The 14,172-nt window shown below is 33.4% G+C and overlaps 1 long non-coding RNA gene across 7 annotated transcripts in view; it reads right to left on the reverse strand.

Annotated features, from left to right (window-relative positions):
- LOC141578361 (uncharacterized) overlaps positions 1 to 14,172 on the reverse strand; it is an 809,650-nt gene that overhangs the window by 205,710 nt on the left and 589,768 nt on the right. The gene's annotated exons all lie outside the window — the stretch shown is intronic.

Below are 14,172 nucleotides of genomic sequence, written 5' to 3' on the forward strand. Positions count from 1 at the left end.
GCTTCTGGATGCTACTTTCTACAGCATTCCTATGTCAACTCTATTTCATTTTTAAGTGATTAATTAACTCTGAGGTTCTCCTGAATCAATTAGTCTCTCTCACTCTCTATTTCATGTCTTTTCAAATATTGCTAATTCTCACTAAAATTTTACTTCCCCTTTAGTCTGGAGAATTCAGTTATCACTTCTACCAGAGAATCTTGCTTCTTCTGCTCCCACATCTCACACCAATTTATCAACGGTGCTTCTCTTGTATGCCTCCATAGCTTCTCAGGCATACACCACTCATAACACTGAATACACTATATGTGACCACTTGTTCATGTATCTGTTTGTCCTACTAGAGCAGAAGCTTTTCGACATCAGGACTATTACTATATATGTATATATTTCTAATATATGTCTTCTGGAATATTCGCTGTGATACACACTTCACTATTTTTAGATAATTATTATCAGTCAAAATATAGTCATTAAAGACACTGAAAATAACATATACACTAGATGTGACTAAATATGTGTATGTATGTGTGTGTGTTTACTGTGAGAGTGCAGTAATAAATCTCAAAAATCTTCCCCAAAAGTATACAAGGTAAAACGCCAATTTAACTGATCCATGCAAAACCGCAATTTAAATTGTATAAAAATGCAAATGTATAGAAAATATTACATCAACACAGGACAAAAATAAGCATGCAATCATGATCCCATCATTGTTAAGAAAAATTTATCTTGTGTTGCAAAACTGACCACATTAAGATATAAAAGTCCAGTTCAAAATTTGAGAAATATATGCCACATAGCTGAGGGATTTTGAGTAGCCATCTAAGGTTTGTGTCCATTAAAAGAATATTCATGGCTGCATTATATACAACAGCCTTAAATTAGAAACGACTCATATGACTGACCACCAGCAATATGATGGATAAATTGTGACATTTAAATAATGAAATGAGTTAAACTACTGCTACATATAGTGATGTGAATCATTTCAAAAATGATGTTGAGAAAAGAGGTCATAGACATAAAAATGTACAAATAATTTCATTTACATTTGTGAAAGCTGATTACCTAACTTAGTGAGTTTTTTTTTTTTTTTTGAAACTAGATAAAAGAAATTTCTTTGTGAATGTGGTTTCCAATGTGCTGTACAGTTGAAAATTTATGATACAGGAGGTAAAAAACAGCTACAGACAAGTGTCAGTTACTTGACAACTGAGTTGTGCCAAAAGAATTCCCCCACACACAGTCAGTCTTAAAGCAGGATAGCGTTCTTATACTGCTGTTTTGACTATTTACTGTTTTGACATAATTTTTAATAAAAAATACTTTTTTGAAGTATTTTTTCTAGAGTAACTTCTACTTTATGTGTTTTTAAATCTAAATACAAATGTTTGACAATTAAGTCAACATATTTTTGATGTATAGACTTCTCCAGATCCATGTTATTCCTATAAATGAAATCATGAAGCATTTTATATTACCATATAGCAAGTTTAGTTTTATTATTTAAAGTTTTTAGGAATTTGTTTATAAATTTATTTTATCTGTTTTGATACTTCTATTTGTTTTAATTAAGAATATGAGGTATGCATAAACATATAAAAATAGGCAATTTATAGTTAATATCCTGTCATCTTTTATAGCTTCCATAACAGGGTATAATAAATAATTGCCTGTTATGTGAGAGATGCCAAAAAAAGTTATCAAATTATTTCTATGGAAATATATAATAATATGACACTAAGTGGTCTCATTGGTTTTGCTTTAATACTATTTCTGAAACAGTTTTAGAAGGGCTTAAAGATATGCATGTTTTATAATAGCAATGCCTTATGAAAAAGTAATTCTTATTAAGTATACTTGTGCTCTGCTTGGTGATTCTGCTATGGCTATTAATTTAAGATACTTCCTGAGCTCTTTGATATGTTTTCTTATGGCATTAAAAATCACAATAAAATTACATGTTGCCATAATAGCATATAAGACATTTTTGCCAGGCAGTTTGAAGAATTTCTAAATGCCATTATATGGTTAAGCAGTGAGGCACAACAGGTTATATTACATTGTGAAGTTCTAGAATAGGTGTTCAAATTGCTTCTCAACATCATACCCGGGAGTATCTCTGAGATTTCACATGACAATTTCAGAGGGTTATAAAAAAAGGATAAATGAAGTCATTAAACAAAAATTTTTTTCCTTAGGTAAATTAAATGCTTTCCATCACCCAATGTGCAGTCATTAAAGTCTAATGCCTTTTCCTGGGAAACTACTTCGTATAGATTTTTTAGCTTCCTTTACTGGTAATTCAAATTTGTTAAATTTGACTTATTTAAATTTTGTTTCTATCTTGAAAAATAATGGAGGCAATTACTTTCAACTCAGTTTCCAGGGTGACAGTTTATCAATCACAGATAAGTGCTTAGGTTTCTTCGTAACACGTTTGACTCCTTGACTTTTACATTGTTCCCCAAGCCTCAAATTGCCTCCAATACTTTGTGGAATCTTCTGTCTCAGACGAGAGTGAGAACACCTTCCCCAGGAGTGATTGTGGAGGTTCAGGAAGGAGTGGAGCATTCTCAGGGTAACAGAGCCCAAGGGTATGTAAAATTGAGGACATTAGTCCCTCTCCTAAATTATATATAAGAGCACTGGAATCAAATATTTTAATTTACTTTTTGGTTGCACAAAGTGACTCATAAGGTTATTGCTTATTTATGAAATGGCAAAAAGCTATGTCTACATTCACAAAGCTTGTTCTAAATCAAGTTAGAACAACAAAAGCTTTTGGCTTCTCTGTTCAGCTAAATTTCAATTTCCCTGTCGTACAGTTGTCCCTCAATATCCTCAGGGGGTTGATTCTAGGAGTCCTATGAATATCAGAATCTGCAGATGCTCAGGTCTCTTGTCTGAAATGGCCTGTGCAATGAATAAAGTGGGGCCTCCATATCTGAGGATGCCAGATCTGCAGATAAGGAGGGCTGTCTTTGTTTTGGACAAACTGACCTTGAGGCCAAGTGTATTCAAGGGCAGATAGATAACTTAAAAGTGCAAAGGACAATGATAGGAGAGAGAGATGCGAAACAGACAAGGAAATTCAGCCAATAAATTGTGCACTATCAAGCCAGCTACCACAATAGTTGAATGGAGTTTAACTCCATGGTGAAACTCTGGGGAACAGTTCAAAACACACAAGTTAGAATTGTCCCTAAGCAAAGGTAAGGGAGCTGGAGATTAATATATAGCAGCTCCTGAGAGCACTGGGTGATGCTACTAAAGTAAGGAAGTGGATATTAATTCCACAGAACTTCCAGACTCCCAAGAGCACTTGAGCAGAGTGACCTTCCATTAATGAAGAAACAATGCACTGAGGCACAAAGACACAGCCAGTGGCAGCTGGAAGTTGGGAGAAGCATAATGAAAAGTCCAAGGAATGGGAATGGGCACCTCCAGTATCTATTAGATCTGGAAAACATTGCGATAATTTTGCTCACTACACTACATATCCAAGTTTTCTATTGTTTACAATTTGCTAATCATGTTTTCTAGTTTCAACAAAGAAACTGAAAAATGTTTATCAGTAAAGATTAGAAGACAGAATTTAAATCTTCATGTAGAAGCCAGAGATATATTTATTAAAATTATTCGTTCACTGTTGGTTATCACTTATGCATTCTCCAGTGGATCCTTGGATGATCTCATATGAAATATGGGGTCAATATCCATTTAAATGATGGATACTCTTAGGGTTCAACCATATCCTGGATGTCTCTCCTGAGCTTGAAGCATTTGTCCAACTATCTTTTGTAGGTCTCATTTTAAGTAACAATGTTCTGATAAAACAGCTAGCATTTATCAAGCATGTACCTTATGCTAAGGACTATATTATACAATAAGCTTTGATATAGATTATCTCAATCTTCACAGCAATTCTAGAAGTGGATACTGTTACTGTCACAATTTAACACATGACGAAATAGGCTTTGAGAGTTTAACTAGCTTTGACATTAGCTAGTGTGTGCTAAAGTGTGGATTTGAATCAGGCATTCTGATTCTGAATTCAAGTTTAACTAGGGATATAGAACCAGTAGCTGACGTATAGGAGATTTATTGCCTGTGCAATTGTGAGGGCTGGCTAGGCAACTATGAAATCTATAAGGCAGGCTGTCTAGAAAGAGCAGGCTATAATTCTTGGGCATGAGCTAAAGCTGGTGTCCAGAGGTGGAATTTAACTTCAGAAAAGCTTCAGCTTTATTCTTAAGGTATTTTAACTGATTATATCAGGCCCACACAGATTTTGTTTGATAATCTCACTCATTTAAAGTCAACTGATCTTGGACTTTAATCACATCTACAAAATGTCTTCACAGCAACACCTAAATTAGATGTTTGATCAAATAACTGGAGAGTAGCCTAGCCAAGGAGACATGTAAAACTGATTATCACAGCGCCTGACCATTAAACCATGATTTCACCTAAATGATCCACAACATTTCAAACTCAGCAAAATTGAAATATTTCCATAAAATGGATCTTTCTATAAAGTAATTATTTTACAGCGGGGTATATTTTATTGAGATATGTTGTAAGAGCACAGATGAAGGATATCTAAAGCAGGGAAGGCTGCTGGGGAAGAGTGACAGAAGGTAGTCCACCAGGATCCCAAATAGCAGAGGACTGCTCAACCCAGCACCCCCAAACCCCCAAACCATGACACAGAGTACTACAAGCCCACAGGAAGCATTCCGTGAATGCTGAATTAAGGAGGGAACAAGGCACAGAAAGGCTCCCTTTCTGTAGAGACTCCATGCTAAGGAACAGAGGTACATGAAGTAGAGATAGAAATAAGCAAGAAACATTAGAATCCTGCCTGTCCCCTACCTCCACCACACACACACACACACACACACCCATTCATGGGACCCCTGCAATGGACAACTGAAGGGAAAATGGACACCCACACACACCTTAGATCTAGATTTCCTACCAGTCCTATCTAGATTCTCCTATGGGGGAAAAAAAAAACCCAAGAATTTCTTTTATTCTTTCTACACATCTCTACATGATTTTTAAAATCATTTTTATATTCAGTACCTAGCTAATAGTATAACACATATAGAGTACTCAATAAATGTTTGTAGAATAAATAAATATACCTTTACCCAGAACACATTTGTTTGGTTCAAAAACTGTATCTTTACAAATATATTTTTGCAATTTGTATATGTAAATGATGTATCATTCTTTCATCCATCATTACAAAGGTGCTATTTTAAAAATAAAATAAAATAAAATTAGTTTTTCTTGTTTCATTTTATGGGAATTTTAAATATTAAAATGTGAAACAAAAATTAACATGTATCTACACAGTGTGAGATTCTTCTTCAAATTAGCCAATGAAGTCTGTATTTACTGAGCTTCTGTTTAATATCAAGGACAAGATGATAGATTTAAATGAGCACATGTTGACAAAAATAATTCAATATTAGAAGACTTTCATGAAATGTCTATATTTATCCATTCATTAACTGTCCATTGATTGAGCATTATAAACAGGTTCAGGAGATATAGAAATGATTATGATATAAATTTTGTCATGAAGAAGTCAAGATTTGTTTTATGTCATCTAACTAGGTAAACTAGTAACACTACTGCATGACAATTTTTAACCTATCATATATATGCAGAAAAATGTAACAGGTTAGAAAAGAAAAGTTAAAATGGATAGCTAGAGATATGTGTTTATATTGACGTTTATATGGAAGGATTAATTTGGTTAAACTGAACAACATGGGATAGAAATTTTCATTTTATGAAAAACAACTGATCAAAAAGTTAAAAGTGTGACTGTTATATCATGGTATTATTACAGTTTCACACACACACACACACACACACACCCATACACACAAATCCCAGACCATTTTAAACTACAAAGAACTTTGTCAACTTATACTTAAAACAAAAATCCTATGAAAGTAACTGTGTGAGGATTGCCAAACTATTTATCTATGAGAAATGAATGATTTAAAATTTTCAATTAAGAAATTCAAGGCAATTGAATGGTTAATGTTTACAAATTGGGCATTTTTGCATTTTCAGCACAATTTATCTTACTTTGTTGATTAGAACTACAGTTATAGGTTGACATTGGGACAGTGATGAACCAAAGAGCTGATTCTGGCAGTGGCTTGTTTCCAGTCTGACATGTTAAATGAAGAAAAACTAAAACTCCAAAAGAGATCGGGAATTTAATGATACTCAACATTACATTTGTAAAACATTTTGCCATTTGGAACTAATAGAAAAAAGAGACAGTAGTTGAAATTGTTTTATTCACTCAAAAGAAAATGTGCTCCTCCTATATTTCACTTCCAGAACAGAAAGAAAAAACTTAAAATTAGAAATAAAGGAGAAGTAACTAGGATGACTGCCTATAAATAGGACCTATAATCCAGAATGTATTTTTCTCTCAACAATTTTAGTAGCATTTAAAAATATATATATCTTTGTAATCCCATACTCATTTTATTTATTCATTTAAAAAAATTGTGAGAATTCAGAGGATACATATAGGGGATACCATCTACTTCTCTAGATAATTGTTGATTTGCCTCCCTAGCCATTGAATCTTGGTTAGTGAAGGAGTATCAAGTTCAATTTCCCCACCATGACAAAGTCTTAATACAGTGCCAGTACTGCCTTTGCCCAAAGGATAGCACCATCTACCATTTTCTCACTGCTGGCTGCTCACAGCTCTGGAGTTTCAGTTTAAGTCATACTGCAGAGGTAGGGAGGCTCACAGTAGTCTATTTCCTGCAAATTTAAGTATAAAAAAAGAGTACAGTTGGCCCTCTGTATCTGTGCATTCCATATCCGTGGATTCAGCTAACCTTGGATCAAAAATATTTTTAAAAATTCCAGAAAGTTCCAACAAGCAAAACTTGAATTTGCCTCACACCAGGAACTATTTAATTAGCATTTATATTGTATTTACAACTATTTACATGGTACTTACATTGTATCAGGTATTAAAAATAATCTAGAGATGATTTAAAACATACGGGAGGATTTGTGTGGTGATATGCAAATACCATATCATTTTATATAAGGGACTTTAGCACCCTCGGATTTTGGTATCTGTGGGGTCCTGTAAGCAGTCCCCTGGGGACACCTAGGGATGACTAGAAATATTTTTTCAATATTTAATTGTTTTTCAGTAGGAAGACACTTTAGAAAATATAATCTGCCACACAATTGGGGTGGAACATATTTTTAGGCTTTGAAACTAAATATTTTACCTATATAAAACAAATTAATTAAAAATTATTAGACTGAAACAAACAACATGAATATTCAGCATGACTGATGTGAAAAAACACCAACTATTTTAGAAATCACAAACTAAGTTCCTTGGGAGAATGAATGTGTCTATCAGGCACTAGGAAACACAAAAAGGGAACTAATATGTAAAAGTTAATACTCCTGACACCATGACTACAGTAGCAGAAGTGAGACAGAAACAAGGAAATGACCTTTTGGTTGACACTAATTTTGTAGTTTATAGAACTTAAAGGGGCTTCTATGATTTAAAAATTTACAATGTATGTTCTTATTGGACCCTTTTCTGAAAGACACCATTCTGAATATTCTGAAAGCAACTTTAACTGCCGTATTAAAATTAAGTTTTTAAAAATGTGATAAAATAAGTGGAAAATTCAGTCACAGCTTGTGTATGGTTTATAAAAGAAGAAAATACAGTACAGAGTGCAAATTATATATTCTGCAGGTATAGAAGCATACATTTCCTATAGATTTAATGGAGAAAAGGAAATAGGTAGCTAAATTCTTACTGATAAAATCCAAAGGTTCATTAACTAAATAAGGAAGTAAGTACAGTGAGGAGAGCTGAGATTTTAAGATAGAGGGCTTAAGATTTTAAGATAGTTAATTTCTCATTTTAACTTAAAAGTACAGAGGAAGAGTAATTAAAGTAAATTGAAAAAAAAAAATCAGAAAGAAGAGTGAGTAAATACTGAACCTCGGAAGAAAGGTTAAAAGTTGGGAAAATGATTCACCCTGTTGTTTACAGCACATATATTAAAGCAGTTTAGAAGAAAGTTTGGAGATGTTTTTGAAAAAGTTACTGGACATCTTATACGTGCAACTTCAGACAAAACCAATTTAAAGTAGGCCCAGGAAAAAGCTAAAGGAATAGCAGGAAAAGCCTATACACTCTAAGTATTTAGAAATGAAAAGGAAACTAAATGAGAACAATAAGTGGAAAGGTTAAATAAATCAAGGAGAAGCATTTCAAGTATCACTAGAAATGCTTGAAAGCAGAAAGGAAACGACAGAAGTTGATTAGATAAAAGAAAGTAATGAAGTTTGAAATAGCCATCCCAGGTGAAAAAAGATGGGAAGCCAAAATATGACTGAAACAGGGAAAGCTAGAATTTCTGGATAAAAGTGTCAACTGGGAAAAGACAGCAAGGGGTGATACAGAATCAGGGAGCAGCCACCAACTTAGAAAATAGTGGAAATCACACTGATTTCATAGAAAATATCTTGCTATCCTTTAAATCACTTGAATTAACTACAATTACCTACATATTCTGTTTTCTTTTCATAAAACAATGCTATAAACATGTTCACATTATCATAGTTTGATTGCAGGTCAGCTAATTTTACAAACTAGTTTTATTTTTCTCTTCATTTTTAACAACTTTATTGTGAAATGCAATATACACAGAAAAACACGCATAAATTATTTATGGACAGATTAGCAAACAGTTGTAAAGTGATCTTCCATGTAACCACCAGAGTGGTAAAAACAGAACATCGGGAGCTACCCCAAAACCCACCTTGTTGTGAACCTCCTCCACCACTTCCCTACATGCAACCAATTCCCTGCACTGTATAGTAATAATTATTAAAACTTTAAGAGACTTTTACTATGATAACTGCATTCCTAAACTATATAGATAAGTGCTGCCAGGGATGAAACTTTATATAAATGTAATCATTAGTATATATTAATTTGTGACATTTCTTTTATTTAACATTATGTTTGTAAATGCAATGTTAATGCATTCGACTGTAGTTCATTCATTTCCTTGCTGTATAATATTTTATTGCATAATTATTCCACAATGAACCCATTTAATATTGATGGAATTTTGCATTATTTCTAATTCAGAATACTTGCAAGTAATATAGTTATGCATTTTTTCTTTGGTCCATGTATCCCAGGGAACTTATGTACATAAACATTTAAGAACAGAGTTGCTAATCAAAACTACAATGAGGAATCACCTCACACCAGTCAGAATGGCCAACATTAGAAAGTCCATGAACAATAAATATTGGAGAGTGTATGAAGAAGGAACCCTTCTTCAATGCTGTGGGAATGTAGTTTGGTGCAGCTATTATGGAAAACAGTATGGAGGTTCCTCAAAAAACTAAAAATAGACTTACCATATCATCTAGCAATCCCACTCCTGGGCATATATCCAGAGGGAACTCTAATTCAAAAAGATACTTGCACCCCAGTGTTCATAGTAGCACTATTTCCAATAGCCAAGAAATGGAACCAACCTAAATGTCCATCGACAGACGACTGGATAAAGCTGTGGTATATTTATACGATGGAATACTACTCAGCCATAAAAAGAATAAAATTATGACATTTGCAGCAACATGGATGGACCCGGAGATCATCATTCTAAGTGAAGTAAGCAAGAAAGAGAAAGAAAAATACCACATGATATTATTCATATGTGGAATCTAAAAGAGGAAAAAAAGAAGACACTAATGAACTCATCTCCAAAACAGAAACAGACTTGCAGACATAGTAAACAATCTTATGGTTATCCGGTGAACGGGGGTGGGAAGGGATAATTTGGGAGTTCACAATTTGCAAATATTAACTACTATATATAAAAATAGATAAAAAATAAATTTCTTCTGTATAGCACAGGGAACTATATTCAATACCTTGTAATAACCTTTAAAGAAAAATAAGACGAAAATAAATATATGTATATATATATGTATGATGGGGACATTATGTTACACACCAGAAATTGACACAAAAAGAATAAAATTGCTAGATCATAGGGTGGTTACCTTCTTTACTAGATAATGCCAAACTCTTTTCCAATATGGTTGCATATTGGAATTTATTTATTTTATTTAATTTTTTTTGGTGGGGGGAGGTCATTGGGTTTGTTTATTTTATTTTATTCAATTTTTTATTTTATTCAATTTTTTTTGGTGGGGGGAGGTCATTGGGTTTGTTTATTTATTTTTAGAGGAGGTACTGGGGATCAAACTTGGGACCTTGTCCATGCTAAGCATGCAGTCTACCACCCTCCCCCAGCAGTTGCACAATTTAAATTCTGCACAATAGGTAAAAATTTCTGTTGCTCCACATATTTACCAACAGTTTTGTTTTTCAGAATTTTAAACGTTATCTCCTTACTGTATACAATTTCAAATCATTATAGTTTTAAACTGTTTTTTATTTATTTATTTTTTTTTGGTGGGGGAGGTAATTAGGCTTAATTTTAAGTGTTTTTAGTTGAGGTACTGGGGATTGAACCCAGGACCTCGTGCATGCTAGGCATGCACTCTACCACTGAACTATACCCTCCCCACTAAACTGTATTTTGTTAATAACTAATGGGATTGAACTTTTTTTTTTTCACAAAATGTATTGGATTTCTCTTGTAAATTCTTATGTGTGCAAATTTTGTAGATTTTCCTGCCTTTGTCATAATAATTTGTTTGAGGCTGCTTTCTCTTTTTTTTTCTGTTTGTTATCTAATTGTTCCAGCGCCATATTTTGAGAAGAATGTCCCTTGTCCATGACTCTACAGTACAGCCTTTGTCATAGGACAAGTGTTCAAAATATGTATGTCTGTTTTGGAGCTATGTGCTCTGTTATATTAATCTAATTGTCAGTCCATGAACCCAAACATTAATATCTTATTTTCTACAGATTATAAAATGTCTTGTTAACTAGCAGAGCAAGCATCCTATTTTTCTTATTCTTCTCTAAAAGTGGCCTGATCATTCTTAACATTTGCATTTCCATACAAATTTTAGAATCAGCTTGACAATATTCACAAAAAATTATTGGATTTTGATTAAGATTATACTGAATCTGTACATCAGCTATGACAGAGATAATATATTTATGATATATAGTCTCTAACACATCTATATCTACTATCTATCCATCTATCTAAACTAAAATTTATTTATATATATTTTTAAATAAGTCCAATGAAAATTTCTATTTTTCCCTGCAGAGATTTTGAAAGTCTGGTATTAGATTTATTTTCTATAAACACAGGCATATAATCTCCAAATAATGACAAATTGTAGCCCTTCTTTTCCAATGTAATGTACATTACATTTATTTTATTGGCCTTATATATTGGCTGTGACATTTAGTAAAATGCCAATAATGATTAAGAGAAACTTTGTCTTGTCCTATATCTCAAAGAAAATATTTTCAAAGATGCACTAATAAAATGTCTGCTGCAGGTAAAACCGTAGGTAACTCTTATTAGAATAAAGAGATCCTCTTATATTCATAGTTTACTAGGATCTATTACATAATATTGCATGAATATTGAAATTTATTAAATTATTTTTATTGTATATATGAAGATGGTTGTACGATTTTTTTCTCTTTTCAATACTTATTATGGCAAATTTCTCTTAATGAATTTCTCATTTGACATCAACTTTTCATTCCTGGAAGAGTTAAACACTTTTGCACACATGTTCAGGAGTGAGACTGGACTTTAAATTTCTCTTTCAGTATTGTCTTTGCCAGATGTTGAATAAGATTATGGTAAACTCATAAATCTATGTGAGTAAGTAATCCTGGTTTTCTATTCTAAAAGACTTCAGATAAACTTACAGCATTAAAAAAAAAAAAAAAAAAAAAAAAAAAAAAAACCTCTTTAGCTGAATGTCTGAAATAATTCAGCAGTGAAGCCAAATGAGCCAGCATTTTCTTCATGGAAATATTTATGACTACTGATTTAGTTCCTCAGATAAATACATGATGAAGTATCCCAATTCATCTGGAGAAAGTTTTGCTAAGTACTTTTTTTTTCCTTTAGTAATTTGCTCATTTTAATTTAAATTTCAAAATTTTGATGTAAGGCTCTTTTGGAACTGTGAAGTAATCCATTCTTACATGCAACAAGAAAATTAAAAATGATGGACAAAAATCACCTTTTAAAAAAGCACAGAAATTAATCAAAGGCAATAATCCAAGGGTAATTTTTTCAAGAAAAGCTATAAATCCTAGTGAGAATAGTAAGCTTTGTGGTATTTAACTTGCCTTATTCCCATCTCTCACTCCTCACTTTCATGAGGGCCTTGAAAACCATCACCCTTGCAAACATGGCAGTTGTGAACACTAGCAGATTAAAAGCCTCAAAATCTTACCTACAGGAAACTAGGGATGTATTGTCCGTTCACTGGAAAAGCCCTATTCCCAAAATTTTACCTAACTCAGAGCTTATTCAATGGTAGAAGCCCTACCCTCAGGGTGTTTGTCCAAAAAAAAAAAAAAAAAAAAAAATGATGGCATTTATTTAACATCACAACTGCTTGAAATGGTACCAGTTAGGGGAAAGAAGAAACAAAAGCAGCTCCCTTGCCCCTTTCCTGTTTGCTCATTTCTGTCTCCCTCTAAACTTGAAAGAACCTAATTACAGGAATGAGATCACTAAGCAATTGAAACTAACTCCTGACTTACGCTCTTTTGAATGCACTCTATGCTTTGCCTAACCTGTTGATTCTTTTTTCTAGATAAAAAGAAGTGAGAATGAAGGATTAAGCCATTTAAGAATGATTAGCTCTCTACCACCAACAGCCTCCTTAACAATCATACAGGCAGATCGTGAATCAAGACAACATTTGAAGAGTCAGCCAGTCTGCACACAATGGAGAATGATGTAGAACCCAACCTTCTGCCTTGATGATTCACTGAGATTCTTCCCCCCATTTTTCCCTTTAAAAACTGTCACAGCTGAGCAGAATCTTTGGAGTTTGTCCCTGGACATGAGTCCACCTTCTCCTCAGGTTGCCAGCTTTTCTGATTAAAGTGTCTTTCCCTTCTACTGACACTTGGCTCTCAAATCATTGGCTTTGGAGCAGTGAGCAGCTAAACCTGAGTTCAGTAACAGAAAAAGACAAAAATACATAAAAGAAAGACCTTGGAATAAAGTGTCCATGGGGGACTTTGATAAGCTATGACATATTATTTGAAATAGAAGTCACTATATACATATGGAAGTCTGTGCATACACATAGGAAAAATCTGTAAAGCCCTAATCTTTCATTTCTGGCTGATTCTGAGTCCCTTTACAAGCAGGAAGTAAAGAATAAGGAAGAGTTTTAAACCACTGGTAGATAGAGGAGTGCTAAAATCACACACACAGCCCATCTGCCCAAAGATGGAAGACTTAGTTGTTCAGAGCATTTGAGGAAATATCTGTTTAATTAGATGACTACTAAGCAAACAAAACAGAGACTTCTTGGCTTCACCTGACAGGGGACACAAATATTTTATAATTAGTCCAACACAGTTACTAAACAGACAAATGAACAATAACACAACAACAAACCCTCAGGAAAGGGTGAATTTTACTTCCACATTTGCTCCAATATATCATTTTCAGTGTCCAGTCTTCAATTAATTAAGACAATATAAGTAAACAAGAAAGTGTGGCCCATACACAGGTAACAAAGCAGTCATTAAAAACTGTTTTTAAGGACAGTGGACTCACTAGACTAAGACATGAATTGTATTTATTTATATCATATTGTTGACTGAAAGAAAATGTTCAGCCTAAAAGTTGAGAATTAAGTTTTATTAGGTGGCCTTACTGAGAACTACAGCCTGGGAAGGCAGCCTCTTAGATAGCTCTGAGGCACTGCTCAAAAGAGGTAAGGGGACAGCCAGGACACGAAGGAGTTTTTGCAAAAAAACAAAAACAAGTAGTTGAACATCAAAACATTACTGTTAACCACAAACAAAAACAGACACCTCAAGTTAATGATTTTAACACTTTTCTATGTATGGGAAGATGCAAGACTTATTGAAATCATTCCTTTGATATGAATCTTAACTATTTAGGGTCA

This window comes from Camelus bactrianus, chromosome 8 (assembly GCF_048773025.1).
Source record: "Camelus bactrianus isolate YW-2024 breed Bactrian camel chromosome 8, ASM4877302v1, whole genome shotgun sequence".
In the NCBI taxonomy this organism is placed as follows: domain Eukaryota; kingdom Metazoa; phylum Chordata; class Mammalia; order Artiodactyla; family Camelidae; genus Camelus; species Camelus bactrianus.